The sequence below is a fragment of the Heterodontus francisci genome, chromosome 23 (assembly GCF_036365525.1).
Source record: "Heterodontus francisci isolate sHetFra1 chromosome 23, sHetFra1.hap1, whole genome shotgun sequence".
Classification (NCBI taxonomy): Eukaryota; Metazoa; Chordata; class Chondrichthyes; order Heterodontiformes; family Heterodontidae; genus Heterodontus; species Heterodontus francisci.
In genome coordinates this window covers 16280136-16289499 of record NC_090393.1, presented here as the reverse complement: position 1 = coordinate 16289499, position 9364 = coordinate 16280136, and the positions used below count along the sequence as shown (strand labels likewise).

Sequence of the window (9364 nt, the reverse complement as noted above, 5' to 3'; positions counted from 1 at the left end):
GAAAACTGGTGTAGGAGGGAGGGCATCAGATTTCTGAGACATTGGGACCAGTTGTGGGGCAGGTGCGACCTGTACAAGATGGACGGGTTGCATCTTAGCAGGACTGGGAAGAATATCCTCGCAGGGAGATTTGCTAGTGCTGTTGGGAAGGGTTTAAACTAAATTGTCAGGGGGATGGGAGCCTGAGAGGGAGCTCAGATTGGAGGGAAGCAAAACTGGTAATTTGTCTGGGGTGTGGGAACCAGGAGCAAGTATTAGAGAGGAATACCAAGGTGCACAGAATACTGGGGGAGATAGATAGCACTAGAGTAGGGAACAGTACGTTATTAGGTGAGGTCAGAGTAAGGGAGAAAGTAATAAAGTCTGAATCAGGGTTAATGTGCATGTATGTGAATGCACGGAGTGTGGTTAACAAGACTGGTGAGGTACAGTCGCAGATTGCCATGCGGAAATATGATGTTGTGGCTATAACAGAGACCTGGCTCAAAGAAGGGCAGGACTGGGTGTTAAAAATTCCAAGATACAAGGTGTTCAGGCAAGATAGCAAAGGGAAAAAAGGGGGAGGGGTGGCGGTATTGATAAAGGAGAGCATTGCAGTGCTGGAGAAAAAGGATGTCCCAGAGGGGTCGAGGTCAGAATCAATTTGTCTGAGCTAAGGAACAAAAAAGGTGCAGTTACATTGCTCGGTGTTGTCTATAGGCCACCAGGAAGGATGTGGAGGAACAATTTTGCAAGGAAATTAGAGAGGTGCAAAAATTATAGGGTAGTTATAATGGGGGAATGTAATTATTCAAACATAGACTGGGATAATAGTAGTGTAAAGGGCAGTGAGTGGCAAGAGTTCCTAGAGTGTGTTCAGGAAAATTTTCTACAACAGTATTTTGCTACTCCAACGAGAAAGGAGGCACTGCTAGACCTGGTTCTTGGGAACGAGGTGAACCAAGTGGATCAAGTATCAATAGGAGATAGTTTAGGGGATAGATATCATTGTATCATAAGGTTTAGGCTGACTATGGAAAAGGACAAAGAGCAATCCAGGGTAAGAATAATTAACTGGGGAAGGCCAACTTTAATCGGGTAAGAATGGAGCTGGGACGAATAAATTGGAGTCAAAAGCTGGCAGGAAAACCAGTAGATGAACAATGGACTACCTTCAAAGAAGAGATAGTTCGGGCACAGTCGAGGTATTTTCCCTCGAAGGGGAAAAGTAGAGCAAATAAATCCAGAGCTTCCTGGATGACAAAAGAGGAAAAGATTAAGATAAAGAAGAAAAGGTGTGCTTACCACAGATGCCAGGTAGAAAATACTATTGAGAACCAGGCTGAATATAGAAGGTCCAGCGGGGAAGTGAAAAAGCAAATAAGAGAAGCAAAGAGAGAGCATGAAAAGAGACTGGCAGCTAACATTAAAGGAAATCCCAAAGTTTTCTATAGGCATATAACTAGTAAAAGGGTGGTAAAAGGAGGACTGGGACCAATTAGGGACCAGAAAGGGGATTTAGCAGAGGGCATAGCTGAGGTATTAAATGGATACTTTGCATCTGTCTTTACCAGGCAACGTTGAACGAGGAGGTAAGTCAGACACTCGAGGGGTTTAAAATTGATAAAGAGGAAGTATAAGTTAGGCTGTCTGTACTTAAAGTGGATAAAGCACCAGGACCAGATGAGATGCATCCAAGGATACTGAGGGAAGTGAGTGTGGAAATCGCAGAGGCACTGGCCATAATTTTTCAGTCTTCCTTAGACTTGGGAGTGGTGCCGGAGGACTGGAGACTTCAAAAAAGGGTGTAAAGATAAGCCCAGCAACTACAGGCCAGTCAGTTTAACTTCGGTGGTGAGAAAATGTCTAGAAAAAAGTAATTCGGGACAAAATCAATAGTCACATGGGCAAATGCAAGTTAATTAAGGAAAGCTAGCATGGATTTCTTAACGGAAAATCATGTTTGATTAACTTGCTGGCATACATGGACTTTCAAAAGGCATTTGACACGGTGTCAGACAACAGACCTGTGAGCAAACTTGTATCTCATGGAATAAAAGGGACGGTAGCAACATGGATACGAAATTGGCTGAGTGACAGGAAACAAAGAGTAGTGGTTAATGGATGTTTTTCGGCCTGGAGGTAGGTTTGTAATGGAGTTCCCCAGGGATCAGTGTTGGGACCCTTGCTTTTCCTGATATATTGTAATGACCTAAACTTTGGTGTACAGGGCACAATTTCAAAGTTTGCAGATGATATAAAACTTGGAGGCATTGTGAACTGTGAGGGCTATAGTGTAGAACTTCAAAAGGACATAGACAAGTTGATGGAATGGGCAGACAGGTGGCAGATGAAATTCAATGCAGAGAAATTTGAAGTGATTCATTTGGGTAGGAAGAACTTGGAGAGACATTATAGAATAAAGGGTACAATTCTAAAGGGGGTGCAGGAGCAGAGGGACCCGGATGTATGTGTGCATAAGTCATTGAAGGTGGCAGAACAGGTTGAGAGAGCGATCAATAAAGCATACTGTGTCCTGGGATTTATTAATAGGGGCATAGAGTACGAGAGCAAGGAAGTTATGTTGAACTTGTATAAGACACTAGTTCGGCCCCAACTGGAGTACTGCGTCCAGTTCTGGGTGTCACACGTTAGGAAAGATGTGAGGGCATTGGAGAGAGTACAGAAAAGATTCACGAGAATGGTTCCAGGGATGAGGAATTTCAGTTATTAAGATAGATTGGAGAAGTTAGGACTGTTTTCCTTGGAGAAGAGAAGGCTGAGACATAATTTGATAGAGGTATTCAAAATCATGAGGGGTCAGGACAGAGTAGATAGAGAGAAACATTTCCCACTCATGAAAGGATCGAAAATGAGAGGGCACAGATTTCAGTATTCTATTTATTTAGAGATACAGCACTGAAACAGGCCCATCGGCCCACTGAATCTGTGCCGACCAACAACCACCCATTTATACTAACCCTGCAGTAATCCCTACCACCTACCTACACTAGGGGCAATTTACAATGGCCAATTTACCTATCAACCTGCAAGTCTTTGGCTGTGGGAGGAGACCAGAGCACCCAGCAAAAACCCACACGGTCACAGGGAGAACTTGCAAACTCCACACAGGCAGTACCCAGAATTGAACCCAGGTCCCTGGAGCTGTGAGGCTGCAGTGCTAACCACCACACCACTGTGCTGCCCTATTTGATAAGAGAACGAAAAGTGACGTGAGGAAAAACTTTTTCACACAGCGAATGGTTAAGGTCTGGAATGTGCTGCCTGAGAACGTGGTGGAGGCAGGTTCAACTGAAGCATTCAAAAGGGAATTAGACAGTTATATGAAAAGGAAGAATGTGCAGGGCTATGGGGAGAAGGCAGGGGAATGGAACTGAGGGAATTGCTCTTTTGGAGAGCCAGTGCAGACACGATGGGCCAAATGGCCTCCTTCTGCACTGTAATGATTCTGTGATTCAACAGAATACATATCTTTCTTCCTTTTTTCTTTTGGGCCTCCTTATCTCGAGAGACAATGGATACGCGCCTGGAGGTGGTCAGTGGTTTGTGAAGCAGCGCCTGGAGTGGCTATAAAGGCCAATTCTGGAGTGACAGGCTCTTCCACAGGTGCTGCAGAGAAATTTGTTTGTTGGGGCTGTTGCACAGTTGGCTCTCCCCTTGCGCCTCTGTCTTTTTTCCTGCCAACTACTAAGTCTCTTCGACTCGCCACAATTTAGCCCTGTCTTTATGGCTGCCCGCCAGCTCTGGCGAACGCTGGCAACTGACTCCCACGACTTGTGATCAATGTCACACGATTTCATGTCGCGTTTGCAGACGTCTTTATAACGGAGACATGGACGGCCGGTGGGTCTGATACCAGTGGCGAGCTCGCTGTACAATGTGTCTTTGGGGATCCTGCCATCTTCCATGCGGCTCACATGGCCAAGCCATCTCAAGCGCCGCTGACTCAGTAGTGTGTATAAGCTGGGGGTGTTGGCTGCTTCAAGGACTTCTGTGTTGGAGATATAGTCCTGCCACCTGATGCCAAGTATTCTCCGAAGGCAGCGAAGATGGAATGAATTGAGACGTCGCTCTTGGCTGGCATACGTTGTCCAGGCCTCGCTGCCGTAGAGCAAGGTACTGAGGACACAGGCCTGATACACTCGGACTTTTGTGTTCCGTGTCAGTGCGCCATTTTCCCACACTCTCTTGGCCAGTCTGGACCTAGCAGTGGAAGCCTTACCCATGCGCTTGTTGATTTCTGCATCTAGAGACAGGTTACTGGTGATAGTTGAGCCTAGGTAGGTGAACTCTTGAACCACTTCCAGAGCGTGGTCGCCAATATTGATGGATGGAGCATTTCTGACATCCTGCCCCATGATGTTCGTTTTCTTGAGGCTGATGGTTAGGCCAAATTCATTGCAGGCAGACGCAAACCTGTCGATGAGACTCTGCAGGCATTCTTCAGTGTGAGATGTTAAAGCAGCATCGTCAGCAAAGAGGAGTTCTCTGATGAGGACTTTCCGTACTTTGGACTTCGCTCTTAGACGGGCAAGGTTGAACAACCTGCCCCCTGATCTTGTGTGGAGGAAAATTCCTTCTTCAGAGGATTTGAACGCATGTGAAAGCAGCAGGGAGAAGAAAATCCCAAAAAGTGTGGGTGCGAGAACACAGCCCTGTTTCACACCACTCAGGATAGGAAAGGGCTCTGATGAGGAGCCACCATGTTGAATTGTGCCTTTCATATTGTCATGGAATGAGGTGATGATACTTAGTAGCTTTGGTGGACATCCGATCTTTTCTAGTAGTCTGAAGAGACCACGTCTGCTGACGAGGTCAAAGGCTTTGGTGAGATCAATGAAAGCAATGTAGAGGGGCATCTGTTGTTCACGGCATTTCTCCTGTATCTGACGAAGGGAGAACAGCATGTCAATAGTCGATCTCTCTGCACGAAAGCCACACTGTGCCTCAGGGTAGACGCGCTCGGCCAGCTTCTGGAGCCTGTTCAGAGCGACTCGAGCAAAGACTTTCCCCACTATGCTGAGCAGGGAGATTCCACGGTAGTTGTTGCAGTCACCGCGGTCACCTTTGTTTTTATAGAGGGTGATGATGTTGGCATCGCGCATGTCCTGGGGTACTGCTCCCTCGTCCCAGCACAGGCATAGCAGTTCATGTAGTGCTGAGAGTATAGCAGGCTTGGCACTCTTGATTATTTCAGGGGTAATGCTGTCCTTCCCAGGGGCTTTTCCGCTGGCTAGGGAATCAATGGCATCACTGAGTTCCGATTTGGTTGGCTGTATGTCCAGCTCATCCATGACTGGTAGAGGCTGGGCTGCATTGAGGGCAGTCTCAGTGACAGCATTCTCCCTGGAGTACAGTTCTAGGTAGTGCTCAACCCAGCGGTCCATCTGTTTGCGTTGGTCAGTGATTATGTCCCCCGATTTAGATTTGAGGGGGGTGATCTTCTTGATGGTTGGCCCAAGAGCTCTCTTCATGCCATCATACATTCCTCTGATGTTTCCGGTGTCTGAGGCCAGCTGAATATGACTGCATAGGTGTTGCCAGTAGTCGTTTGCGCAACGCCTAGCTGTTCTTTGTGCAGTACTTCTGGCTGCTTTAAGTGCTGCGGATGTTAAATCGCTGGGGGCTTTCTTGTAGTTCAAAAGTGCAATGCGCTTAGCGGCTATGACAGGTTCCAGCTCTTCATTATGAAATTGAAACCAGTCTGCATTTCTCTTCGCACTTTTGCCGTAGGTGGTCAAAGCTGACTCATAGATGGCGTCTCTGATGTGGGCCCACTTGGTCTCAGCATCCCCTGTGGGAGTGTTTTGAAGGGCTGTTACAAGTGAATTTAGAAATTTTTGTAACAGCTGTGGGTGAGAAATTCTGCTCGTGTTGATGCGCGGGTGGCCCTTCTGCTTGGAATGATGCAACTTCTTTGGTCTGAGTCTAACCTTGCTGCACACCAGGGAGTGGTCGGTGTCGCAGTCCGCACTGTGGAAGCTGCGTGTGATTTGAACACTGTTTAAAGAGGCTCGCCTTGTGACAATGAGGTCTAGCTGGTGCCAACGACGTGATCTTGGGTGCCTCCATGAAACCTGGTGACAGGGTTTAGTGTGAAAGAACGAGTTGGTGATGCAGAGGTTATGATAGGTACACAACTCAAGCAGTCTCTGTCCATTCTCATTCATCCTTCCAATGCCATAGCGCCCAAGGCAGGAGGGCCATGAGTCATGGTCGGCCCCAACCCTGGCATTAAAGTCCCCCAGCAGGAATAGGTGTTCGGTGTTGGGGATGCTGCTAATGATGTTATGGAGTTGTTAATAGAACTGGTCTTTAGCTTCAGGTGAGGAGCAGAGTGTTGGAGCATAGATGCTGAGTAGGTGTACTGGACCAGAGGTGGTCAGCAGTCGGATGGACAGTATGCGTTCCGAGCCATTTGAGGGAGGCTCTATCATGCTGAGCAAGGAGTTTCTGATGGCGAAGCCCACTCCATGCTGTCTTGGTTCTTCAGGATCCCTACCCTGCCAGAAGAAGGTGTAGTCTTGCTCTGCTAGAGAGCCACTCGCGGGGAGGCGAGTCTCCTGAAGTGCTGCAATGTCCACATTGAATCTACTGAGCTCGTTGTTAATGATGGCGGTCTTCCGAGAATCGTTGATTTGTGTAAGGTCTTCCGACAGGCCAGGACACATAGTTCTGACGTTCCAGCTTGCAAAGCGAAGGGCTGGTACCTTCTTTCCTTTTTTCGTGTTGTTTGGTGCGGTGTATCAGTCCATTGTCCAGAATTAGACAGTTATATGAAAAGGAAGAATGTGCAGGGCTATGGGGAGAAGGCAGGGGAATGGAACTGAGGGAATTGCTCTTTTGGAGAGCCAGTGCAGACACGATGGGCCAAATGGCCTCCTTCTGCACTGTAATGATTCTGTGATTCAACAGAATACATAATAGGAGGAATAAGTAGTACATTGTATTATGGTGGTTGAGGACTGCCCTTTCAGTGGTCCTGGTGGCTCAATGAGTAATCACTAAGTACCACAATGGGTTAAGGAGGTAGTGGGTTGCAATATTTCTTTTCCTTCAAGAACCATAATTTAAAACCAGTTTCAATTGAGGAATGAATGTCTCCTCTCTGACAGTTCTGTGCTTCCTACATGAAATGATCTTGGGACATGTATCTGTTTGAGACCCAGTCCTAGCGTAGCATAAATAGATACCTGGTTTCATCCCGCAGCTATCTGCAACCTCGCTCAAGTGTCCATTCTTTATGTGGGAGCCTAGATTTTGAGTGTTGACTGGCTACGTGCCTGATCCAGTTCTCAATAGACATCTAATTACAAATACTTCCAGCAGGCATTACTGGCAAATAAGATCACCTGCAATGGTTTCTCTCCCCACTCCCATACTTTTGCCTTTGGAGTTTCCTGAGGATCTATCCTTTGTCCCCTCCTACTCATCAACCTGCTGCCCCTCATTGACATCATCCCAAAACATGTCAGGTTCCACATTTGCACTGATGACACCCAGCTCTATCTCACCAGCACCTCTCTCGACCCCTCCACTGTCTTTAAATTGTCAGACTGCTTGTTCAGCTAGATATTGGGAAGACCAAAACATTTGTCTTCAGTTCCTGTCACAAACGCCATTCCAAAGCCACCAATTCCATCCCTCTCCCTGTTCATTGTCTGAGGCTGAACCAGACTGCTCGCAACCTTGGCATCCTATTTGACCCTGAGATGAGGTTCTAACCACATTACACTCCATCATCAAGACCGCCAACTTCCACCTTTGTAACATCATCCTACTCCGCCCCTGCCTCAGCTCATCTGCTGCTGAATCCCTCATCCATACTTTTGTTACGTCTAGACTTGACTATTTCACTGCTCTCCTGGCTGGTCTCCCATCTTCCAACCTGCATAAACCTGAAGTGACACAAAATTTTTCTGCTCATATTCTAACTTGCACCAAGTTCCGTTTACCATCGCCTCTTTGTTTGCTAGCCTACATTGGCTCCCAGTCTGACAATGCCTCAGTTTTAAAATTTTTATTCTTGTTTTCAAGTTGCTCCATGGCTTCTCGCCTCCTTATCTCTGTAACCTCCTCCAGCTCTACAACCCTCCTAGATCTCTGTGCACCTCTACTTCTGTTGTGCATCCCTGATTTTAATCACTTTACCATTGGCAGCCATGCGTTCAGCTGTCTGGGTCCGAAGCTCTGGGGTTTCCTCCCTAAACCTCTCCCCCACCTCCACCACCACCTCACCTCTTTTAAGGTACTCCATAAAACTCTGTGACCAACCTGTCCTAATATCTCCTTATATGACTTGGTGTCAATTTTTGCTTGAGCACAATCCTGTGATGTTTTACTACATTAAAGGCACCATATAAATGCAGGGTGTTAATGTCTAATTTTCCCTTACTAGTCAAGGGGTGCTGAGGCTGACTGTAGCACTCCAAGTGCTGGTCAGTCAGAGATTAGGTAAACCAGTACTGACCAGAGATCAAACCCAGAGCTTCCCAATTTGCATTGTCAGTTTTTTTTTATTGTGAGATGTCTGCATCACTGGCAAGGCCAGCATTTGTTACCCATCCCTAATTGCCTTTGAAACTGAGTGGTTGGCTATGCCATTTCAGAGCGCAGTTAACAATCATTCAGACATTTGTGAATCAGATGGGTTTTTATAACAATCGATGATAGTTTTATGGCACCATCACTGAGCCTGGCTTTCAATTCCACATTTTTTTAATTAATTAAGTTTAAATTCCAACAGTTGCTATGGTGGGATTGGAAGCCATGCCATTAGCCTGGGCCTCTGGATTACTAGTACAGTGACATTACCACAATGCTACCATCTTCCCTATAAAGAGGAATTGTCTGCCATAGGCACAGAGCAGACTTGAGTGACCTACTCCTAATTTATATGTTCATCAAACATAATAATGGCAATTTGCAGCACCCCAGATGGGACTTGAACCCACAATCCCTAGCTTAGGAGGCTAGTGCCTTCTCCATTAGGCCACTGGGGCTGCATGTTACTTGGCTTATAAAGTTGCAGAATCATCAACGGATTCTAAATTTCTAGATTAAGAACCCAGCCCAGTTGATGAGATAAGGGTCCTTTTTTGTGCGGGAATGTATAAGTGGTGTCTCTTTGGCATTGAAATGCTTACAAGTTGACATACCTAGTGACAGACAGTTGAAATCACATCAACTGCCTGTGGTAGGCTTGATAATCTGATATTTGAATCAATCAGATCCACAGTACTCAAGGGTCCTGTTGATGGTTTACCAGATAGCCTATTGTTATGAAAGTGCTTCAATTTTTAAATAATTTTTGAGGACTCGTGGCTGAAGATTGTAGAAATGGATTCTTTTGGAGGACTGAAGT

At 46.3% G+C, this 9364-nt stretch overlaps 1 non-coding gene across 1 annotated transcript; it reads right to left on the bottom strand.

Moving 5' to 3' along the window:
- Positions 1–8929: 8929 nt before the first annotated feature.
- Positions 8930–9002, bottom strand: trnar-ccu (transfer RNA arginine (anticodon CCU)). Its single transcript has one exon. It is a non-coding gene; the product is annotated as a tRNA-Arg (tRNA).
- Positions 9003–9364: the final 362 nt, after the last annotated feature.